This window comes from Pinus tabuliformis, chromosome 3_1, assembly GCF_031772625.1.
Source record: "Pinus tabuliformis cultivar Carrire ecotype Pingquan chromosome 3_1, CPIR1, whole genome shotgun sequence".
In the NCBI taxonomy this organism is placed as follows: domain Eukaryota; kingdom Viridiplantae; phylum Streptophyta; class Pinopsida; order Pinales; family Pinaceae; genus Pinus; species Pinus tabuliformis.
Window position 1 is genome coordinate 349249382 of NC_142301.1, and position 25517 is coordinate 349274898.

A 25517-nucleotide genomic window follows, 5' to 3' on the forward strand; every position below is an offset into this window, starting at 1 on the left:
TTCACCCAATGAAATTAAGAATTTTCTTTCAGGGAAAAAAAAATAATTAAGTGACTGGGGCGGTAATTCTTTATTATAAATAAATTAGGAGAGAGAATTTTCATTTATATTTGTGGAAGATTATAGAACATCGGAATTATTAAGTGTGATTCGGATAATTAATAACTTTTTTATTATAAACAATTTAGAAGAAAGAATTTGATCATAAAAGATTTGTAAGATTGAGTACAAAATTTAAGTTAATGGTTTTTTAAAACATTTTCGATATAAATGGTTTTTTCAAAGTAAAGATAAGAAATGAGGTACGTGATTTAAATTTTCATATTAGATTATGTTTACATTTTCTTATGCAAAAAAAAAAATTATGTTTTTCATTAATAATTTTTCCTAATTTGTAAAGTATAAAATTCTCTATTAATATATTTTCATTTTCTTGTTTTGGTTAGTAAGTGATATATAATTTCTCTTTTATTGTATATTAACTTTATGTAAGTAATGTTTAAGTTTATCTCACCTTCATAGAACATTAATTTGGGAATGTAGGAGTTCTAAATCTTCTACAACAAAATAAAACCACACAATATTCTCAAACAAAGAATGCTATAACCATTGGAATTACCCATCCTCAGTATCTACTCTTTTATAGCATTTTTAAATGGACACGACATAACACTGGTATCTACTCTTTTATAGCATTTTTAAATGGACACCACATAACACAAGTATGCATGATCACATCTACTCCATATTTCTCAATTTGTAGCATATGGGTGAATAAGGGTGGCAATCTATATAGTGTCTTCGAGAACAATTATATATTCGACAACATTTATATGTTCTCTTCATAGTAGCATCGCCTACAAGTTATGCCACTTCATGTTATGAATGGTTAGTTCATAAACCAAAGAAATTATCCTCTCTCATATGGAAACTTATCATATCTTGCTTATGAAGACACTCATCAGTGATCTGGGAAATATTTATATTCTTACTTATATTCAATAGGAACTCTCATCCTCATGAGCATCATACGCAATAGAATTGACTCATGCTTCAACACACAATATTTATATTCTTACTTATATTCAATAGGAACTCTCATCCTCATGAGCATCATACACAATAGAATTGACTCATGCTTCAACACACTAAAACACTTCCCTGCATAATTATGAAACTCAAGTATTTCCACACACATGCATGCACACATACGAATACACATAATGTTAGGGATTCATGAGGATATTGTTATCCATAAGAGAATATATTGTTCATCCTTGACATTTTAAAAATATTAATCATCCATACAACAAAATGTAATCTACAACCATTGATGCAAAATCAACACAATAATATAATCACACAAATAATCCACAAATATGTATAGAGATATAATTTTGAAACCTAATTTATTTCTATCATTTTTTGTAGAATATAAATTCAATGGCTCAAAGACTTCATATCAACTTATAAGATTGTTGGTTTGACTAGGTCGGAGACCATACCAACGTCAACCATTACTTTGCATCATTAATGAGATCTCCTTTCTTCTTCCTCAAGCCAACTTCTATTATTTCTATTATTTCTGCAAGCTACTCTTTCACCAATCAAGTATATTGTTTATATATATATATATAGATATGAAAAGTGACAACCATGGCCATTAAGAGATTACACCATGCATCCAAGATAATAGGTCATAGCCATGAATAATTTAGCTATGTTTTCTTAAATAAAGTAAGAGGATTTTTGGAACAATAAACTTAAAAAAAATCCCCTAAGCCTTACTGTGTTTCCTTATACCTTACGAGGTTTGCTTTATAATATCTGGTGCAAATGCTAATATATTTAGCAAAACTTTACAAATTCCCAATAATTACAAGTTAATTAGTTATACCATTTTTCCAAAAATAATCTGTTTACAGAAATCAATATGCGTCAAGATTAACAAAATGATCGCATTGATATTGAGCTAATTTAAAAAAGCTGTTGCACCACTCAGCAAGGGAGAAACTTCAATTCCTGTAAAATAATGTCATATATCATGTCTGTAAAAGTAAAAGGACAATGTGATGGATCGTGTCTGTAAAAGTAAAAGGACAATGTTATGAATCCAATTTAATTCACAGTTCACAGCTGCTGCTGCTCAGAAAAATTATATTTAATTGCTTAACAAAATTGTCTCCCGGGACTACATAAATAGAAAAATTCTGATTCAAGCACCTGTAAGTTAAAGTGAACTGGTTCAAAAGGTTCACATCCACATCCAGTTAAAGACTTTAGCAGGTTAAGACAGTTCAAGTATTCGTTCAGGACTGCAGATCCCAGAAGGTTAGAGCAGAGCAACAATGATTCAAAACCACTCCTGATGGCTCCAAGGATTTCTGTAAGATTGGTTGGAAGGGTTGGTGGGAATAGGATGCTGCAAGGTGGCCGACGCAGAAACCGTTGGAACGCTGGAAGTATTTCTGTAAGATTCATTGGAGGGTTCGGTGGGAATAGGGCGATACAAGGCCGATGCAGAAACCGTTGGAACGCTGGAAGCTGTATTTCTGTATGATTGGTTAGAGGACTCGATGAGAATATGATGCTGCAAGGCTGATGCAGAAACCGTTGGAACGCTGGAAGTATTTCTGTATGATTGGTTGGAAGGCTCGGTGGGCATAGGGTGCCGCAAGGCGGATGAAGAAACCGTTGGCGGAAAGCGTTCTGGCAGCCAAGAAAGGTGAGTAGTAGAAGTGGGTTGTTGCAGTGAGGGGTTAGGGAGCGACATTGGTAGATGTTGCTGGACAACAGGGAGCGGAGAGATACCTCGATTATGCTCCATGCCTCCAATTATTTCTCTAACTTGGGAGGGGGGCTCGGTGGGATTAGGATGGTGCAAGGCCGATGCAGAAACCACAGGAATGCTTTCTGTGGGCCAAGAAAGAGCAGTATTGGAAGCAGGTTGTTGCAATGGAGCGTTACGGAGCAACATTGCAAGAGTATGCAGCGAAGAGAGACGTGCAATTTCCAAAATCTAAATATAGAGCTGAAAGCCTGGAAACCTGGAGATACCTGGAAACCTGGAGATTAAGTCGATACAATATGGAGAGTCCGTGATTGGATTCGAAGGCCGGACTACACCAAAAGGCCTTATCGTTTGTTTATAACGTTTTTGGGATTGTTGAGTATTGCTGAGCCGAGAGCTCATGAGCGAGGGCGACTGAGCTGTGAGCTTGTAGTGAGGGTTTCCGCTGTGTCTAGTGTGTGCAAGTCGAGCGATCACACTGAGTGAAATATCTGTTTGTGGAGCGCAAGTCGAAGCGCTGTTGTTAACAGTAGAGTGTTGTTTGAAGCCAAAGTCTGGTGGAGGCCTGGTGCAGACAAGGCCGAGGACGTGTGCGGTCCAGCGTTGTCCGGAAGAGGGCATAAGGTCGAATGCTGATAAAAAGTTGTGCACGGTGGTGTTGAGCTGTGTGAAGGAGGCAGTGACTCTGAAGCTATGTGTTTTGAGTTGAACAGAGCGAAGAAGTGTTGTTGCCCTGTTGTGCGACGTGTTTGAGTTTAGAAGCTGCAGGAGTGTGTTGTTGTTTGAAGGCCGTTGGAGCCATTGAAGTAGAGCAGTCACTATCTGGAGACGCTGTGTGTGAGTGTGATGTTGTGGGTGTTGCCGATCTGATCGTTGCTGTGGAGGCGTCGGAGAAGTGTTGACCTGAGATGAAGATTGACGCTGCTAAAAAGAATTTCCAGTGGAAGGTGAAGCTGCTGAAGACGATTGCCATTTGGTGAAGACTATGTGTTAAGCGCTGAAGCATGAGGAGCTGTATGCGTTAATACTGCTGGACAGTTATTTTTTGAGGAATTGCTGACGGTTTGAGCGACGTCGTGCGGCGGTGAAGATTGGAGGTTCTGAGATCTTGATTTTAGAGAGTGTTTCTTTAATATAGTAAGCCTGTGTGTGAAAGTCACATAGTCATTGTTTGGTCAGTGTGAGCCGTGGGTTTTAGTAAGTCTGTTATGTGAAGATTAGTGAAGTTGTTTGTGCCTGCTGTGGATCACATCATCTGTAGTTGTGTTAAAAGAAGTTTTTTGTGTAACTGTGTTGTGGATTGTGTGTGAGTGTGGATCTAGCTGCCAAAGGGATTGAGTGCCCGCTGTTCTGTTTGGCGTTGTTGGAGAGTGCCATCATTGAGAGCCAATTGTTAGCTACTGAAGAGCTTGCGTTGAGCGACATTGTATGCTGATGTCCAGCCTGTGTGGAGGCACTCTTTCATTGATGAAATTTTCAATTGCTAATTCTGTGTGATACAAGTGAAGGTCGTTGTTGGTGGAGGCCAAACCTTTCTGTAATCTATGAGTGGATCATCGTGTGGTTGTTGTTGTTAGCCGAGGGTGTTGTTATGAGTTTTTGGGCATGATCTTGCATTAGTGAAGGTGCCACCAAATTGCATTTGTAAGAGTTCATTTGCGGCAACAATGATGACCCATTCTGGTTTCAAGGTAGTGCCTTGCAAGATCCATAGGAGACTAGTTTGAGTGACCAATGACTATGGTACTGTGAGTGGCCTGTTTAGTTGTGGCATGAAGAGGTCATGTTTTGTGCGTCTATGGGGAGTCGAACTGTTGGTCTGGAAACCAATGCGTGTTGTGGCAACCGAGTCGGTTTTGATCTAGTGAGCGGTGAGTCTATTGCGATAAGCTGAGCGTGTGATCAGTGGTGTAAAGGCTTTGTGGAAGCTGCCGAGGGTTACAACCTTGTTTAGCTGTGAGGGCTCAATGGTGTGAAGGCCACGCAAAGTTTGGTGTCTTGAGGAGCTAAAGTTTGTTTTTGTTGACTCTATAGTAGAGTGATGGGTCAACAGAGGACTCGGAGAGAATTTAAACAAGTGAGGAGAAAGAATGAAATGGCAATAGTTGCAGAAGAAGATTTGAATCAGATAGAAGAATTTGAAGACACTGGTGCAATACTGAAACGATTAATGCAAGTTCTGCCAATTTTCTCAGGTAAAAATTTTAAGCTTTGGGCAATTAAAATGGCAGGATTGCTTGGTTCAATAGATTTATGGAAATTTGTCCAAAAAATTTCTATGAATTTGGATGATAAGTGTAGAAATGCAATAGCATTGTTTCTCATCATATCAGCTTTAGATGAAAATATTTTGTATGAATTTGGTGAAATACGTGATGCAAAAATATTTTGGGATATTTTTGAAATGAAATACAGTATGGAGGGTAGTGAGAAAGCTAAAGTTGATGAAGGTGTTGTAGCTAAAAGTGATTGTGTTGAAAGTATCATAGCTGGGATTAAGGCTGAAAGTATGTCTTTAACTGACAATAGCGTAGCATGTGATAGTAAGGATCTAGTGAAGTTGTTTGTGCCTGCTGTGGATCACATCATCTGTAGTTGTGTTAAAAGAAGTTTTTTGTGTAACTGTGTTGTGGATTGTGTGTGAGCATGGATCTAGTTGCCAAAGAGATTGAGTGCCCGCTGTTCTGTTTGGCGTTGTTGGAGAGTGCCATCATTGAGAGCCAATTGTTAGCTACTGAAGAGCTTGCGTTGAGCGATATTGTATGCTGATGTCCAGCCTGTGTGGAGGCACTCTTTCATTGATGAAATATTCAATTGCTAATTCTGTGTGATACAAGTGAAGGTTGTTGTTGGTGGAGGCCAAACCTTTCTGTAATCTATGAGTGGATCATCGTGTGGTTGTTGTTGTTAGCCGAGGGTGTTGTTATGAGTTTTTGGGCATGATCTTGCATTAGTGAAGGTGCCACCAAATTGCATTTGTAAGAGTTCATTTGCGGCAACAATGATGACCCATTCTGGTTTCAAGGTAGTGCCTTGCAAGATCCATAGGAGACTAGTTTGAGTGACCAATGACTATGGTACTGTGAGTGGCCTGTTTAGTTGTGGCATGAAGAGGTCATGTTTTGTGCGTCTATGGGGAGTCGAACTGTTGGTCTGGAAACCAATGCGTGTTGTGGCAACCGAGTTGGTTTTGATCTAGTGAGCGGTGAGTCTATTGCGATAAGCTGAGCGTGTGATCAGTGTGTAAAGGCTTTGTGGAAGCTGCCGAGGGTTACAACCTTGTGGAGCTGTGAGGGCTCAATGGTGTGAAGGCCACGCAAAGTTTGGTGTCTTGAGGAGCTAAAGTTTGTTTTTGTTGACTCTATAGTAGAGTGATGGGTCAACAGAGGACTCGAAGAGAATTTAAACAAGTGAGGAGAAAGAATGAAATGGCAATAGTTGCATAAGAAGATTTGAATCAGATAGAAGAATTTGAAGACACTGGTGCAATACTGAAATGATTAATGCAAGTTCTGCCAATTTTCTCAGGTAAAAATTTTAAGCTTTGGGCAATTAAAATGGCAGGATTGCTTGGTTCAATAGATTTATGGAAATTTGTCGAAAAAACTTCTATGAATTTGGATGATAAGTGTAGAAATGCAATAGCATTGTTTCTCATCATATCAGCTTTAGATGAAAATATTTTGTATGAATTTGGTGAAATACGTGATGCAAAAATATTTTGGGATATTTTTGAAATGAAATACAGTATGGAGCGTAGTGAGAAAGCTAAAGTTGATGAAGGTGTTGTAGCTAAAAGTGATTGTGTTGAAAGTATCATAGCTGGGATTAAGGCTGAAAGTATGTCTTTAACTGACAATAGCGTAGCATGTGATAGTAAGGAAATTACCTGTGATGCAGAAAATTATGAAGTCAAATTTGATGACAATTATGTATCCCATGATGAGTGGTTAAATATGATGCAAGAAAAGCATCTTATTGATGAGTTGTTGTTTGGTGAGAAGAGTTGCCTACCTCCATACACAAATTAAATGCAGGACAACATGTTTGCAGTAACAGAATTGGCGAAAGAGGTTGAAGACATGAATCAACCAACTATGTCAGCAAAGAAAAATGAAGGAAGCAAAGCTTTTTTCAAAGAGCACGATGACAAAAATATATATGTTTCTGAATCTAACATTGTTTTTTAGTGTGCAGATATTGACAATCAGGAAGAAGCAACAAAACTTGAAGAAATTGCAAGCATGAAGGAACGTGAAGCAAGGTTGAATACAAAGAATGTTAACTTGCAATCAAGAAAGGAGAAACTCAATCACTATCTTATGACAAGAAAGGTGAAGATGAAACTGCACCAGCAAAGGAAAAGGAACAAGCATGGACCCTTTAATAAGAAGGCAAAAATGAAATGTTTTGTTGTAAGCCTAGCTGAGACTTAGACCAGCAGGCATGTCAATTAAGAGTATAGTGTCTTATAGTGTGTTTGTTATATAGTTGGAATTAAGGGGGAGTGTTGGAAGGTATTAATTCCAACTACTCTCTATTACTGCAGTAGCTAGATTAATCTAGATAATACAGCTGATGTTCAAAGTACAGGTTCTAGAAGTCGGCGGATACGTTGACAATGGGGGAAGCTTCTTTAGGAAGCCACCGTCGGAATCTCCAGAGCTTTCTCTTGATGTGTATAAATACATGATTAAACAGAAAATGAAACTAAGTTGTGTTTTCTGTGTTATGTGTTTTGAGTGTCTCCGCTCTCTCTCTGTCATGGTATAAGAGCAGTCTCTGTCAAGCTTACCCTGATTTCTGCAGTTACAAAAAAACATTTTATCACCAAGGTTGTGGATCCCATCCAACTTACTGTTACTCCCTAATAATAATAATCTAAGTAAATTCAAACATCAATTAATGGAATATCAAATTGGTGAATAAAACTTTTATGTGCGGAATCACAGTGATTGATCATAATAATCTAGGTTCCAGTGAAAGTAAACAATTAATTTGAAACCTTCATTTACAAAAATCCGGACTATTTGATATATTAATCTAAATTTTGCACTGAATATTTATAATAGGAATAAAGCAAGATATGCATGGAAATACTATTTTTAATGGCCACGACTGGTACAACGTTAAAAGCAATCACCTCGCACTGAAGCAGGAACATGTTGGCTTCTGTACGTGGGCATGCCAGACTCAGAGAGAACTCTTCCCTGCGTCACCCCAATACCGCCGCCAAAGCCGAACGCCACCTCTTTGTGTGTGTTCCCCTGCACGGCACGACCGCCGGCCCCGACGCTGGGAACCAGCACCTTCCTAGGTCTGCCCCTCCGTCTCTTCTGCAGCGGACCTGCGGGAGATGTCGTGGTGGGATCCACCACCTTACCAGGTCTTCCTCTCGGTCTCTTCTGCTGCGGAACCGCCGGAGATCCCATGGTGGGTTGCTACCACGAGCCAGAAGAGGTCACGTTGGACAAAAACCTATATCTCGACGGTTGTCGCTGTGGCGATTCACACAGAGTAAGAAAGCAGCACACTCAAAACGGATTATCTTCGATATGAAAAGCTGTTTCGTACGTGTAAACGTGTTATATATATAGGGCGTAGGCAATCTTAATAACGATTAGTGATTGGTGATTGTTAAGTTTGACGTGTACTTTCTTTTTAATTTAATTAAAATAAAAAATTTAGACAAAAGACTTGGGGCTTTTCCCATCATATAATTCTTTAATATAACTATTTAAATTAATAAAATTACTATATTATGTAATATACCATTAAAAAAACCAAAACCTTGCCTGGTGTAACCGGTCGAGTCGAAACAACCCTCGGTCTCTTCATGCACTGCTGCAAAGCTTATAAAAACATGAGTTGAATTAAAGAACGGGAGTGCCGAGAGTTTTCTTTGGAATGGCCTAGTGTAAACTATCGGGACAACCCTTGGTCTCTTCTTGCAGGGCTTCAAAACTTACAAAAACTTGAGTTCAATCGAAGAAGCAATCTCTAGAGCTAGTTGAACGAATACTCTGTGTTTTGCACGGTGTACAATTAGGATAGAATGATGGAAAGATCTCTGGCTACAAAGAGCTACTTAATTTTATTATTATTATTTTTTCAGCAGAAGAAAATAGTCTGTTCATTTAAATAAAAAGAGAGTACATATGTCATGTTTTTTTTTTGTGTGCGTGTTTTTTTAATTTTAATATATCATGGGAATAGAATGGAAATTGATCTAGTTAATTTTATTGTGTTATGGGAATAGAATGGAAATTTAAATTTATTTGTTATGAGTTAGTTAAATTATATTTAAGTATTGATGGGTTTTTGTAGTGCATTTACTATCGAGGATATTGGAATTTTCCCCATAATCAAACTTACTTACCTTGCTATCCTATGAGGCACAATATTTGCTAAGGTTTTGCAAATAGGGTAGCAAGCTAAGTGGGCTAGATTGTGGGGAAAAATTCACAGAAGCACACTTGAGTGAGAGGCGATCTGGGATGGGTAACCTCTCAAGAAATCTTTGGATCACCACTTTGCAGGGTGTTTTTGATTGCATCATTTATACTTTTATTAATACCTTTAACAATTTGATCATTTCTTGTATGTTATGGGTTTGTCATTATACACCTACTTTTTTTAATAAATACTATAATAAATTTAAATTCATTTTGAATTTAGATTTTACATTGAGGGATCATTTAAATTTAATAGTAAAAATTGAAATTATAAATTTATTAGGTTATTTTTAAAAATTAAATATGGATATTGAGGATAACATTCCTTGCTTTCAACTATTACAAATAAATGCAATTGACACATTTTTGAATTAATCTATTTTTTATTTATTGAATTTTATTGTAAAATAATAATAATAAATTATATCTTTAACTAATACAAAATAAAATAATGATATAATAAAATAAAAATATATTTACTATAAACATTTTATCAAAAATGATGTCTAATTGCAAAATTTCCATTGCTTTTCACCCAAAAATGAGACCTTTTTAGACTACGACCATTATTATTTGTCATTTCATTCTCTCTAAGTTCTTATTATTTTCTTTTAACTTAAATTAATAATTCCTTTTTTTGTCTTCTCTTTCACAAAACTCTTTTTTATTTTAATATTGTATAATTAAATGGCCATTAATAATCAATTATTAAAAATATTATGAACAACATTATTATTCTTCATTTCATCTTCTTTATGCTTTTTACCATTTCTTTCTAATTTAAGTTGATAATATCTTCTTTGTCTTTTTTATTTAAGAGATGTGCTATACTTAGTTGAATTTGTGTTCTAGCCTTAAAATATATAAAAATACCATGACACTAAATTTATTTTGGACAATAATAACTTTAAAATATTTTTTGTTTATAGAAAATCATTTAGGTAGAAAGAAACTACCTTAAGAGGTATTCCAAAACAACAACAAAACAAAAAATTCCAAGCTTCTTTGAAGCAAATGCTAGACCAGGGTAAAAGGATGGAGGACAACAAGAAGGGGGTAATAATCTCTACCTATACCATATCAATAACAAAACTCAAGATCCTTGTATCCATAATTGTCTCTTAAACCTAGTACACCGACATATTGACTACTACCAACTCAAAAAATGAATCACACTTTCCATTGTATTATTGAATCTTATGATTTCTAAGGAGACTTTAAGAAAACATTTCCCTTTCTATTAATTAAACATGGTATATTAGCTACTTTATTCTCATTGTCCAAGCTAAAAGCCTCCAACATTTGGAATGATCATTTTAAATTTATACTTTAGACTCCTTTTTCTCGGGCTTGTCATAAGTAACCATGAAAACATTCTTCAATATTTCCTCTTGAATAAAAACCTTGATGGTATAGCAATTAGTGGTGGATCCTCTGGTTTCTTGTTTTTTAACAATCTTTTGCTCCAAAACGCAATATCATAGATTCACAATGCTTTGAACCTCATTTACTAAATTTGATGGAATGTATGGTGCATTTAATGAGTGAACTACTTTTTGGTTGTCTACTTGGCATCTATGTGGTTTTTTGAAGAAGGGATCTCATTGTATGATGTTCACAAGTGTGAAATGAACTCCCCTAAAAATCATTTAAATTATTCTTCCCTCCTCTTTCTTGATAATTGCTTGCAATTCATTAGCCATAAGGGGTTGGCCAACCCCTCTATAAAATTAGCCATAAAATATTGATGGACACCCTCTATTTATTAATGCTTCTTTATCGAGAGATTATGATGGATGGGGATATATCTATAAAACTACTTTCTTCTACTTTACTTGGCTAGTATTTCATAGTAAATAATGCCCAAGATAGATCTAGAAGTATTCACCTTAGGATGAAAGAGTCACCCTTTGATTCTAAATAAATTTTGGGCCTTCCACTTAGGTTTAGGTTCCACCCTCTTTTCAAATGAGCTTAATTTGGAGTACAAGTGCATACATATTTATGGCCCCTACTTTGATCGAAGCTCTTTCTAGGAACATAATTGTATAAATTCTCTTTTAACCTTTGGATAACAAGGATAATTCCACTCCATAAATTCATACTACTTCATGCCTATACCTTCCTATAGTGAGTACACACTTCCTCCCTATTTTGTAGTAGTTAAATGCCACATTTATTTTTCCGTCCCTTGTTAATTGACTTTTAGTCCTATTTTGCAGTTTAACCGAGCTTAACTAGTTAGTATTTTGCATGTAAGAGTGATCTATAACTCTTGCTCTTCCAAACTAGACTATTTTTATTAACGAACAAGTGAATGAAATCCTTCTATTATTAGCTACAACATTTTGACCATTGAAGGCTTTCCAAGCCTTGATGTTGGTGGTGGAAAGCACTTTGGAAATATATGTTACCTGCAAAAGTCGAAATTTTCATTTGGCTTCTGCTCAATAATATCACCATAACTTGGAATTTTCTTAAAAAATAAAGCTATAGAGCCTTAGAAGATGTAGATTATGTAAATAAAATATCGAAATAAGCATAAACCTCACTATCCCTTTAGAAATTAGGGCTAGGTCTAAATCGAAGGACTTATATGGTCGAAATCAAAATGACAAGGGAATTCAATTGAAGTTGCTTTAAGGAAGAAATATATAGACAAAGAAAATAAATATTTCAAACTTTAACCCTTCATCATAGCATGGGGGTTCTAAATCATAAGAAATGCAAAAATATTTGTAACAAGGACACTTTTCCATTCAAAAATAACATCCCCAATTATCATCTATATTTTAGTTTGATTGGATTTCTAACTCGAATATTAACACCTAACCCTGTTAATCCTTTTTTAATGGAGTGTCCCAAGAAGATATACCGTAACACACTCCTCTCACATCTACCTAAGTAACCAGCCAACCAGGGTAAACATGTGACAAGAGGCTACTATGATGGGATTCAACCTCCTAGGTGACCTTAAGGAAGTAGAATCGATGGAAACACACCATACAGACCTTCCAGGTCAACAACATAACTCCCAAGAGCCATCCCAACCACTCAGGTAGCCAACCCCCGATATCAACTAAATTTTTAGACCATTAAACCCCTAGAAAGTCCCTTGATATGGACAAGCATGTTTCCAGGAGGCTCTGGACGCTACCACAACATGGGTATGCATGCATCCAAGGAATTTTCTGCCTAGTGTTGTGCCTACGTCTCTGGGATTTGAGCCACTTTTTCAAGCCCAGAGCCCAGGGCACTAGCCAAAACTTAATGACACTTTCAGAAATGAATTTACACAACATAACAATGATGCATTTTCAAAAACAAGGACAAGGTCTAGAATAGACCCCTACTAGTCATGACAGGCATGTCGTCAAACATGTCACAAATATGTAATCTACAAGTGTAAACAATGTATCTCAGCATAAGAGTCTCATACTTATCTGAGAATCACTAAGAATCATTGATCCCTTATGTCATTAGCTGCAATATCATCTATTAGGTCATAGATACATTATTCATTCATTTACAAACAAAAACATGAGGAGAGCCATACATCATCAATGTCATAAAAAATGTTTATAACCAACATAATAACCAAATAGATATCAAGGGTACATCAACCATAGAATCCACATATAAACCAATACATTTACACAATAAGTATCAAGGAAAGAACCTCTTATCAATGAATGCAAAATCCAACCCGAGTTGGGACTACCATGTTCCACCCAACCATAGAATGATTGAGCCAATTCTCTCTTCAGCCATTCACCCTTATGCCATATTCCAAGCACGAATGTGGGACTCAAACCAAAAGAACCAACAAGGGCATCCCAAGGTTAAACCACCTCACCCTCATCAATAGATAGGCTTTACCACAATCCACACCAAATCACTAAGCTAACACAATAAACATGTAATACCTGTAATAGCCCTGATGAAAATTCCATGAAATAAAAGTTAAAAACAATAACCGCGATCGATGGGACACTTATTCCAAGCTGAATGTTGGGTGAGACATCCTAAGGGGTGTTCATTTGGTTTATTATGGATAAGGAAATTAGCAAAGGCAATGACTAAGGCTTTGGAAAGGAAAAATGGAATTTTTGGCACAATTATTTACGAAAATAATGGAAATTAGGAGAAAAGGGAGATGAAAGGTCACAGGTTGCATGTGAGGAGGAAATTGAAGGAAAATAATGGAAAATGAAGAAAATAGAGGCTTAATTCATAAAAAGGCTTATGAGGATCAATTGGTAACCTTTTGTTAGTTGAGTTTTGGAGCTCTCTCATTATTCTCTCTCTCTCTCATTCTTGGACACTTAGAATTTCTTGGAGCAATTTTTTCATTGGAACAAGAAAGGAAAAGAAGGCAAGATGAAGCAAAGATGAAGCAGGGAAAGGCAGGATCAAGCATCTACAACAGACTTCATTGTAGGTATCAACTTGCATGTGTGTTGTCCTTGCTAGATTTGGCATGCATGGCATTGCATGTGGTTCTTTTTTGTCATGGCATGGGTTTAGCTAGGTGTAACAATGTTTTCAACCTATCCTTGTGATTTCCGGATAGCCATGGTGTAATGGGGTTCTCATGTTTTGGTTGAGCTGGATTGTCGGATGGATTCGAAGCTGAGTGGGGTGGATCTCCAAATCATAAAGCACATCTAAACCAGACTGTGGATCACGGTAAAGCCACTGGCGTAGTGACACTTGAGCTAGATTGTGGGTTGCGGTAAAGCCAGGATTGTGTTGCCTCGGTGGGCCTAAGAATCCTTACTGGTGAATGGCAAGATATACAGTAAAGCCAAGAGGTAGTTAGCTCTCCGTTGGGCTTAGTAATCCCGAGTTTGGGATATGCGGTATAGCCTAGAGAGTGGGCCTAGTGATCCAGGTTTAGATTGTGGTAAAGCCTAAGAGACTATGAGACAGGAAAAAACCTCACAGTGTAGGTGGAGAAATCTAATGGCATCCATGCTTGTTTGGCCTAGTGATCATGTGGAGATCACGGTAAATCCTGTTATGATGTGTTAATTGTGTTGGCCTAGTAATCTGGGATGGATTGCATTAAAGCTTGGTTTCTGTTAATGAGGTTGAGGTGGTTTAGCCTTGGTATGCCCTCGTTGGTTCTTTTGGTTTGAGTCCCACATTCATGCTTGGAATATGGCACAGGGGTAAATGGATGAAGAGAGTTTTGGCTCAACCATTCTATGGTCGGTGGAACGTGGTAGTCCCATCTCCAATTGGTTTATTGCATTCATCAATGAGAAATTCATTCCCTTGATTTCCATGTGCAATGTATTGAGGTATATGTGGATTTGATGACTGATATGTTTATGGTAATTTTGTTCCTATTATGTTGGTTATATGTATATTTTATGACAACAACTATGTATGGCTCAGCATCATGTTTTTACTTGTAAATGAATGGATAGTGTATTTATAGCCTAATAGATGATAATGCAGCAAATGACACGAGGGAAAAATGGTTCATAATGATTCTAAGATAAGTATGAGATCCCTACACTTACTTATGTTGTTTACACCTATAGGTTACATGTTTATGATATGTTTGACGAAATGCCTGGCATGGCTAGTAGGGATCTAATAAATGTCTTGTTCGACTTATTTCTTTTACATCATTGTTTCCTTGTATTTTTATTGATTTCAAGCTATCACTCCATTCTGGGCAGTGGCATGGACTTTGGGCCTAAAAAGTGGCTTAAATCCCAGGGTTGCTAGCACAAAACTGAAAATTTTGGTCTCTAGTTGCTGGCAGGCAAGCCTATGAGAGTGACTTTGGTTTGCTGGTCACTCCCTTTCCCATAGAATGAGAGTGACTATGGCCTAAGAGATCCATAACAGCAGTGGGACCTAGGGACAGGTTGTTTGAGTGGCTGGCTTGTCTCCTGAGGGTTTTGTTGATGATGTTGGATTACTATGTGTGATGTTCTATCTATTCCACTTCCTTAAGGTCACATAGTAGGTTGAATATGATCACAGTAGCCTCTCGTCTTGTGTTTACACTGGTTGGCATGGTTACTTGGGTGGATGTGGGAAGAGGGTGTTACAAAGTGGTATCAGAGCATGGTTGAACTCTCGAACTAGGGGAGATGTGTGTTGGTCATGAATGCAAGTCAGTTGCATGTGTGTCTCTTACACATACATTCCATGTGCTTGTAGCATTTTTTTACTGATAGATTATGGTTGAAGTAAGGATTGTCATGGAGAATTTGATATTGATTTCGTGAAGTATATTTGTTATGAGTATGTGACTGGTTGCATATGGATTATATGTCACCTACATTATGATTTTATGTAAGCTACTTACATCTTTGTATGTTAGGATACATTTTGGAATATGCAATTACATGTATCAGTATTGTAGGTTGATTACAAGAATTGATCACTTATGTTCCACTACATGCATTTATGTGTATGTGTAGTTGATTAAGCATCGCTTATGCATGTTGTTGGTTGCATGCGGCAATGTGTAAGATGGAGTAATGGTTGTTTTCATGCATGAGGTCATAGCATGCAATGTTGATATGGCCTTGCATTGATGGTTGGACCCTAGCTAGAGTGATGTTTATGTGTTGATACATTTATTTGCATATGTCTATATGTTATTATGATTATGTTATACATGTATCACGCTGATTTGGTGATATTTCAAATAAGGTATCCTCCCTGAGCTATAATGAGGTCATTGGTTTATTGTGATTTGGTTTATCTGACATATTATGCATTGCGAGAAAGAGATCAATTGGTTAGCAAGATGGTTGACTACAAAGACTCTCCCTATGAATCCGAAGAGTAGTATGGTGTTGGGAACTCTTCTGATTTGGTAGTTACACTGAGAAGTTTGAAGGAAGAGATAAGGATTTTTAAGGCAAATAATGATCGGATCATACAGGAACAAGAGAAGCAAGCAGAGGTTAATGCTATACTTCTTCAGAATTTTTTTAAACTTATAGCGACAGGGTCACTTCAGATCAACCATGGACATGGGGATGAAACTAATGGGGCATATGGAAGTAGGTCTCCTGGTAGACATAGGTTAGATAGATCTGACACAGTAAGAGATGGCAGGTTGATGGACACTCTAGATAGGAGGGGAGATGAGCATTGGTACTATTCTAGTTCTATTTCTAATAGACATCATGATTGCCATCACTATCATCCTTACATGAGGAATTATATGGGATACTTTCCATATGAGTTTTAAAAAGAAAAACCACCTACTTTTGATGGAGGTGTGAAGAAGGCGGAAGATGTAGAGGCTTGGATTCTTGGAATGAACAAATTATTTGAGTTGCATGAGTACATAGATAACATGAAGGCCATAGTAGCTATCTTCAGCTTGAAAGGTAAAGCAAACATTTTGTAGGAAGATGTGTAGCGGGTTAGAGACATCAAGACAAATGATTTGAGTTGGCAGGAGTTCAAGAGGCTTTTTAGGAAGAAGTACTTGTCAGAAAGGTACTAGGACAATACAACTAAGGAATTTTATGAACTAAAGATGGGATCAATGATAGATGAAGACTACATGACCAAGTTTCTGGAGCTATTGAGGTATGTATCGTATCTTACTAATGAGAAGGCTAAAGTTCAAATATTTGTCAGTGGTTTTCCATTAGCATTTAGAGATAAGATTGAGTATGATGAGCCTCAGTCACTTGAGTAAGTTATTGGGAAACTGAAGCATTTCTATGAACATTCAAAGTGTAAGAATGAATCTCATCATGGATGGAAAGGAAATGACAAAGGCAAAGGTAAATGGCAGCCTAAGAAGGCAAGGCCTTGGCATGCAGATGAGAAAGAGAAGGTGGCACTGCAAAAGAGATTTAATGCAGCTAGACAAGGACATGGGTCATAGCAGTATCAACAACATAAAGTGAGGGCACTAGTCAGTTGGAGTGTTGGACATGTGGTAAGGAGCACCATAAGAGATATTTTCCACAAAATTAGGGTGGTAGGCCTCAAATATATAGTTCACAAGAGGTTCAGACCATTGGGGATTTTGGTCAGAGTATTCCTCATATTTATGCAGCTGTGGACAACAGGAAGGACGGACACCATGAATCTATCATTGAGATGGACAGTAAGCTTTTTGATCAAGTTATTTCTATTTTGACTGACCTTGGAGGTAATTATAGCTATGTTAGTCCTTACTTGGTGGATAAGTGTGGTTGAGTAAGGAATTGCATGCAAAGTCTTGGCTAGTGTAGTTGGCTACAGGTACAAAGAAGCGAGTTCATCATTGGGTAAGAGATTGTGCATTTGACTTGAATGTTATGCCTACCATAACACATCTAAATGTATTACCTTTGGGACCATACAATATGTTATTGGGCATGGATTGGTTGTATCTTCATAGAACCAAGGTAGACTTTTGTGAAAAAGCTATTGAATGTGTTGATGAGAATGGAGAACTAAGAGTCTTGCAGGGTAAGAAGAAAGCCACATTAGTTAGGATGGTGATAGTTATGCAAGAAAAGTGTAGCTGTAGGAAAGGGTGTATGTTATTTGCAGTACATATTTCTAGCGATAAGGGTAAGGAGGTTGAGGATGCATATGTGTTGAACAGGTACCCAGTTTTGTAGCAGTTTCAGGATGTATTTCCTGAAGACATTACATAGTTGCCACCTCACATGGAGGTATACTTTTCTATTAAGTTAGTGCCAAGGGTAGCTCCATCATTGAAAGCACCTTACAGGATGAGCACACCTGAGTTGGTTGAGCTAAAGTTGCAGTTAAAGGAAATGTTAGACAAGGGATACATTATGCCAAGTGTATCACCTTAGGGTGCACCAATCTTGTTCATGAAGAAGAATGATGTTACTCTCAAATTATGCATTAACTACAGGCATTTGAACAAAGTGACCATTAAGAATAGGTACCCTTTGCCAAGGATTGATGAGTTATTAGATCAGCTGAAGGGAGCAACAGTGTTCTCGAAGATTGATCTAAGATCTAGATACCATCAGGTACGCATCAAAGAGGAGGACATTTACAAGACTATGTTCATGACCAAGTATGGGATTATGAGTTTGTTGTTGTTCCATTTGGCTTAACTAGTGCTCCAACTACATCTATGTGCTTAATGAATCGTGTGTTGCATCCATATTTGGATAAGTTTGTTATTGTGTTCATTGATGATATATTGGTATATTCTAAAAATGAGGAAGAGCATGTTGAGCACTTAACAACAATGTTTAGGTTGTTGCGAGAGCATCAATTATATGCTAAGCTTAGAAAGTGTAGTTTCTTTCAGACTAAGGTACATTACTTGGGACATGTTATCTTCAAGGAGATAATTGCATAGATCCAAAGAAGATAAGATCCATCACGAAGTGGGTAGCTCCTAAGAGTGTGGATGAGGTGAGATCTTTCATGGGTCTGGTAGGCCATTATAAGAGGTTCATCAAGAAATTCTCGTAGATTGCTTATCCTATAACATCATTGCAAAGAAAAGGTAATAAGTTCGAATGGACAGAGAAGTGTGAGGCTAGCTTTGAGTAGCTTAAGCAGTTGTTGACACATGCACCAATGTTACATATTGCAAATCTGGAAAAAGAGTTTGTGGTATGCACATATGCTTGTAAGAGAGGACTTGGTGGATTCCTTATGCAAGATGGACATGCAGTATGCTATGAGTCTCAAAAACTAAATGAGCATGAGTAGAACTACCTGACACATGATATTGAATTAGCAACGATCATACATGCATTGAAAATGTGGAGGCACTATCTTCTTGGCAGGAGGTTTGTACTGATGAGTGATCATATTGGGTTGAGGTATTTGTTTGATCAGTTGAATCTAAACGCTAGGTAGGCTAGATTGTTGGCCACGATCAATGAGTTTGATTTCGAGACAAGGTACATCAAAGGTAAAGAGAACAGGGTGGCAGATGCTCTCCGAAGATGAGTACAAGTACATCACTTGGCAGCTATGAGTGCATATGGGATAGACTTATAGGATAGGACCTTGCAAGCAGTTCATCAAGATGTCATGTATATGGAGATTGTGCACAGGTTGTAGCAGGGTATTGGTATAAGTACAAGTGATATTTTAGGTATAGGTACATGTAGTGGTACAAGTACAGGTGGAAGTATAGGTACAGACACATGTATAGGTACAAGTATAGGTGTAGGTGCAGGTGCATAGGGTATTGATTATTTTATTACAGTGGATGGATTGGTTAGGTTCTAAGACAAGATATATGTACTCGATAACAATGAGCTCAAGAAGGTGATATTGAGGGAGTTTCATGTGAAACCTTATTCACGTCACCTAGGTTATCAGAAGACACTGACAACGGTGAAGAGGTTCTTCTATTAGCTAAATTTGAAGAGGGATGTAGCAGAGTTTGTGGTGAGGTGTTTCAACTGCTAACGAGTGAAAGGAGAGTGGAAACATCCAGGTGGACTTCTATAGCCAATCAAGATTCTAGAGTGAAAATGGGAGGTCATTTCCATAAATTTCATCACAGGTTTTCCAAAGATAGTGAAAAAACATGATTTCGTTATGGTCATTGTGGATAGATTAACAAAGGTTGCACACTTCATTTTGGTGAAGTCTACATTCTCAACTAGAGATGTGGCATAGGTATTCATCAGAGATGTTGTTAGACTACATGGTGTTTCAAAGAAAATTGTGTCAAACAAGGATGCGAAGTTCACTTCCAAATTTTGGAAGGAATTATTTGCAGGTCTAGGCATAGAGTTGGCCTTTATCACATCTTATTATCTGCAGATAGATGGATAGATCGAGAGGGTCAATAGGATATTGGAGGACATGTTGAGGATGTATGTGATGCATTAGTAGCAAAAGTGGGAAGAGTATCTCCCTTTGGTAGAGTTCACATACAACAACAATTATTAGGAGTCATTGAGGATGAGTCCTTTTGAGGCATTGTATGGGCGGAGTTGTAACACTCCCATCAGCTGGAGTGATCTGGTTAGCAGAGTATTTATTGGACTACGTATGTTGGTAGACATGGAACAAGAGATGCAGGTGATCAAGAAGAATCTAAATCCAACATAGGATAGGCAGAAAAGCTATGCAAATCAGAACAGGTTGTTCAAGGAGTTCTAGTTAAGGGAATAGGTTTACTTGTGGATCAAACCAAAGAAGAGATGCTTGTGGATTGGATCATGTGCTAAGCTGGCACTACGGTTTTGTGGACCCTTCAGTATCATTGACAGGATTGGGCTAGTAGCCTATCAACTTGCACTGCCTCCAACAGTGAAAGTCCATGATCTTTTCCATGTATCTTTGCTTAAGAAGTATGTTCATGGAAAATTTTAAGGGCGAATTTTCGCCCTTGGGCTAAATTAAGGGGTTTTATATTTTTATTGGGCGAATATTTTGTATCATAGAACATTGTTACAAATCGCCTCAAATTTATTTTATAAAAAAATTAGGTATGGAGGTTAGCCCACCTTATTTTAAGGGAGAGGGTAAAGAAAGTAAATTTAGCCCTTAAATTAGGAGTTACAATCTTCCATTCGCCCTCATTTTCAACAAAATGTATTTATGATAGCTATAAATAAAAATATAAATACAGTGGAGGTATGGTAAATAAATAAAAGCTCTTTTTATACTTACTCCAAAGGTATGGTAAATAAATAAAAATACAAATAAACTAGAGGTATGGTAAATAAATAAAACCTTTTTTTATATTTAGTCCATAACCCTCTTTCTATTTAAGAAGGCTAGGTTTCATTTAAGTGAATCCTATGGGCCAACTACCATATTTATAAAAGAGGTGCCCACAGGGCTTTGGATTGACGGTGAATGGGTGCGCTGTTAAGGCACTCCTTGGGATAGGTCACCGGTTCAATTCCCCGTGGGTGCTTAGTTTAGTCCTAACATAGAAAAAAAAAAAACTACCATATTTATAAAAGAGGTAAGGTAAATTAATAAAAACATAAATAAATGAGAGGTATGGTAAATAAATAAAACATTTTCTTATATTTACTCCATACCTTATATTTATGAACACGCAGGCATGTAAATAAATAAAAATAAAAATAAAGTGGAGGTATGGTAAATAAATAAAACCTATTTATATATTTAGTCCATAACCCTCTTTCTATTTAAGAAGGCTCAAAAAAGAGGTTCTATTTAATTGAATCCTATGGGCCAAATACCATATTTATAAAAGAGGTATGGTAAATTAATAAAAATATAAATAAACGAGAGGTATAGTAAATAAATAAAACATTTTTATATTTACTCCATAAGCCACCTTATATTTACAGACGCTCAAAAAATGTGTTATATTTAGGTGAAACCTATGGGCCAAATTATTATTAATACCATGCAAAAAACATTATTAACCCTAATATTGGTATTAATAAAAATAAAGATGGCACATGGTATTGACCCATGGCATTCACATGGAATGCCCCGTATTTAAAGGGGGGATTAAACTAGCATAGATCCATCTTTACTCTGATCAAATATCGTGATATGCAAACTAACATAAAGTGAAAAAATATTTGATCCCTCTTGAGGGTTGGTAGATCAAGAGTAAAAATGGATCTTGTAATTTAATGTCACTTAAACATTTTAACTTGGTTAAAATAAAAAAATAAAATAAAAATCAATTATTAATTTTTATAAATTACTAATAGTAGTTTTTAAGCTCCAGGTTTATGATAACCCATGGTGTTATAGACATTTTTGTGCCTTACAGCATAGAGCATGAAATGTCAATAATCTGAGGGATCCAAAGTCCCTAAACATGTTGTTCCTACCCCTAGAGGAACAAGGTCAACAAACCACAACACTTCAGATCAGTTCTCCACTGAAAAACACTCAAAAACAGGTCAATTTTGGATCAAACCAGCTGCTCCACTGAGCATCTGCGCTGAATGTCAACTGCTCCATGGTGTACCTGCACTGAATGTCAACTTCATCAAAGGCTACCTGCGCTGAGCGAGTTTGGACATGTGGAGGAATCTTTCCTCAATGTGTCAGTGCCCAGGAAGCTTCCAAATTGACACTTGGATCAGAAGATTCGCCTAATGATGAGTAAAGAGGTTCTAAAACTCCAAGTGGAAGGTAGAATCTCCGAGTGGACTCAAGAACTAAAGAACAACTGGGGTTGAAGAGGACAACAGTCACACATCAAGCTGACTTATCTTCACTCCAAAACTCTATATAAGGATCTCATCCCATGGGATCTACAGGCCGGAATTTTGTGCAAAGAATTGCTGTTGGTTTACAGTTGAGAGTATTGGGTGATTGCTTGAGGGAGGTGAAGAGGAGATTTCTTTCCATCGGGAAGGTGATGCTGGATTGGACCTCTTATGGTTGTATCACCGCCTGAACCTTACTTTCTTCCATTAATAAAGCATCTGAGGTTCTTCTATTCGCATGTGTTTCAATGATGTATTGTCTTACTTGCGTATTTGATTTATGCTAATCCTTGAATCAATTATGAATGCATGCTTCTTGTAGTTTCCTTTTCTCGTCTTGTTTGCAGGATCTTGTGTAGCTGGGCCCGTGAGAAGACAAGGAGCTGGGAGCAAGCGGCAAAGAGAGAAAAAGCTAAAGATGACTCTAGTCCCCTTCGATGTATTAACGAGCCCGAAGTGACAAATGCTCGGATGGACTTTTTCAGTTATAGAGTTTGAAAAAGGCCAAAAGAAACTACTCTGGAGTTCTAGGCAGAGGGTGTGCCAAACCTTTCGCGAAACCACAGAATACGTTTTACGGTACGAGTGGTCGATCTTCGTGAATGCTGTGTTCACTGCATCGCGATCAGTAGGGCAGCCGACACGGCTTCCTATGGATAAAGGCTTTGTTCCTATAGGGGTCTCCCAATATACGTGACGGTACGCGGGAGCACAAGTCTGTATTAGTGTTATCGTCCCTCAGGAGGAATCACCCACCTTCGTAGAGATCGACAGTCACTATGTTTAACGACGCCGGAACATGTCTCTACCTAGACCTCTACTGTTTTTCGTTATGTTTCAAAGCGTTGTTATGTAAATTCAGTCCGTTTTAGGTTGATCTTGCTTAGCAGTTTGCCTTTATGGATCACCACGTGGTGTATGATACAACTCCTAAATGCAGTCTAAGAATGATAAGCAAGCTTTTTCAATTCTTTCAACTTATGAAAATCTTAACTACTGAGGGAAAAGAAAGACATCATCTTTTCAAACAGATCATAGAGCACACACTGATGCACTTTCCTAAATCGACATGCAAACTGTCAAAATGCACATGCACAATGCAAGTATTTCTTTTCTTCTTCCTTAATGTTGATGTATTACAAAAAGAAAGCTGTTGTATAATTTCGAATTCAATTTCAAGTGAAAGCAAACAAGTTTTGTCCAATAATCAAAAGAACACCTTAAGATTCACTCGTTTCAACACAAGAAATACTGAAATTCGAACCATATAACGAAAGCAAATGCTCAAGCAGCTATGAACAACAATAAACTAGCTCTTAGAATCACAACGACACTTTATCACAGGTCTAGATCCAAGAGGCCACAGCAAGACTAGTTCACTTTTGCTACGGGAAACTGTGAATGAAAGTAAGAAATACAATAAGAACAATCACGGTTTCTTCATACAACTGAGGCGGAATGATGGCAAAGAAAGATAGTTTCAGATGGGTATACAGGTTGACAACAGGCTGCAAAACAATACTGAAAACTGGACAACAGACTGGCGACTCCACTGGGGAATCGTGTCTTGTTGGTAGCTTGTGTTTCTTGCTATTCATTTCCTAAACAAACGGAGTATCAAATCGAACTGCATTCGAATCCTTCGAAGGCAAAGTAGAGGGCATCTACTCTAGCTCAGTTCTGGGCATGTTTATGATTTGAAGAGCTGATCCACAAGAACACTTATTAGCTCTTTGTGATAGTGTTCATCTTCCTTTAATCATCCTCTAGTGTATACTTGACTGATAGCCTCTGATTTGGCCAAAAACCATTGATTTTTGAGCAATCTGTGACCCGGAACCTGAGAGAGACGAGAGTTTTCTCTTCAGTGCAGCTGCAGTGAAGGCTACCTACGCTGCAACGCAGGTCCCGAAGGGGCTACTTGCGCTGAATGTCAAACTGACAGTGTCCTACCTGCGTTGAACCAGTTTTGCATTGTGCAACTGGGGTTCCCTGCCTTCTGTTGCCCAGTTTTCAGTATTGTTTTGCAGCCTGTTGTCAACCTGTATACCCATCTGAAACTATCTTTCTTTGCCATCATTCCGCCTCAGTTGTATGAAGAAACCGTGATTGTTCTTATTGTATTTCTTACTTTCATTCACAGTTTCCCGTAGCGAAAGTGAACTAGTCTTGCTGTGGCCTCTTGGATTTAGACCTGTGATAAAGTGTCGTTGTGATTCTAAGAGCTAGTTTATTGCTGTTCATAGCTGCTTGAGCATTTGCTTTCGTTATATGGTTCGAATTTCAGTATTTCTTGTGTTGAAACGAGTGAATCTTAAGGTGTTCTTTTGATTATTGGACAAAACTTGTTTGCTTTCGCTTGAAATTGAATTCAAAATTTTACAACAGCTTTCTTTTTGTAATACATCAACATTAAGGAAGAAGAAAAGAAATACTTGCATTGTGCATGTGCATTTTGACAGTTTGCATGTCGATTTAGGAAAGTGCATCAGTGTGTGCTCTATGATCTGTTTGAAAAGATGATGTCTTTCTTTTCCCTCAGTAGTTAAGATTTTCATAAGTTGAAAGAATTGAAAAAGCTTGCTTATCATTCTTAGACTGCATTTAGGAGTTGTATCATACACCACGTGGTGATCCATAAAGGCAAACTGCTAAGCAAGATCAACCTAAAACGGACTGAATTTACATAACAACGCTTTGAAACATAACGAAAAACAGTAGAGGTCTAGGTAGAGACATGTTCCGGCGTCGTTAAACATAGTGACTGTCGATCTCTACGAAGGTGGGTGATTCCTCCTGAGGGACGATAGCACTAATACGGACTTGTGCTCCCGCGTACCGTCGCGTATATTGGGAGACCCCTATAGGAACAAAGCCTTTATCCATAGGAAGCCGTGTCGGCCGCCCTACTGATCACGATGCAGTGAACACAACATTCACGAAGATCGACCACTCGTACCGTAAAACGTATTCTGTGGTTTCGCGAAAGGTTTGGCACACCCTCTGCCTAGAACTCCAGAGTAGTTTCTTTTGGCCTTTTTCAAACTCTATAACTGAAAAAGTCCATCCGAGCATTTGTCACTTCGGGCTCGTTAATACATCGAAGGGGACTAGAGTCAT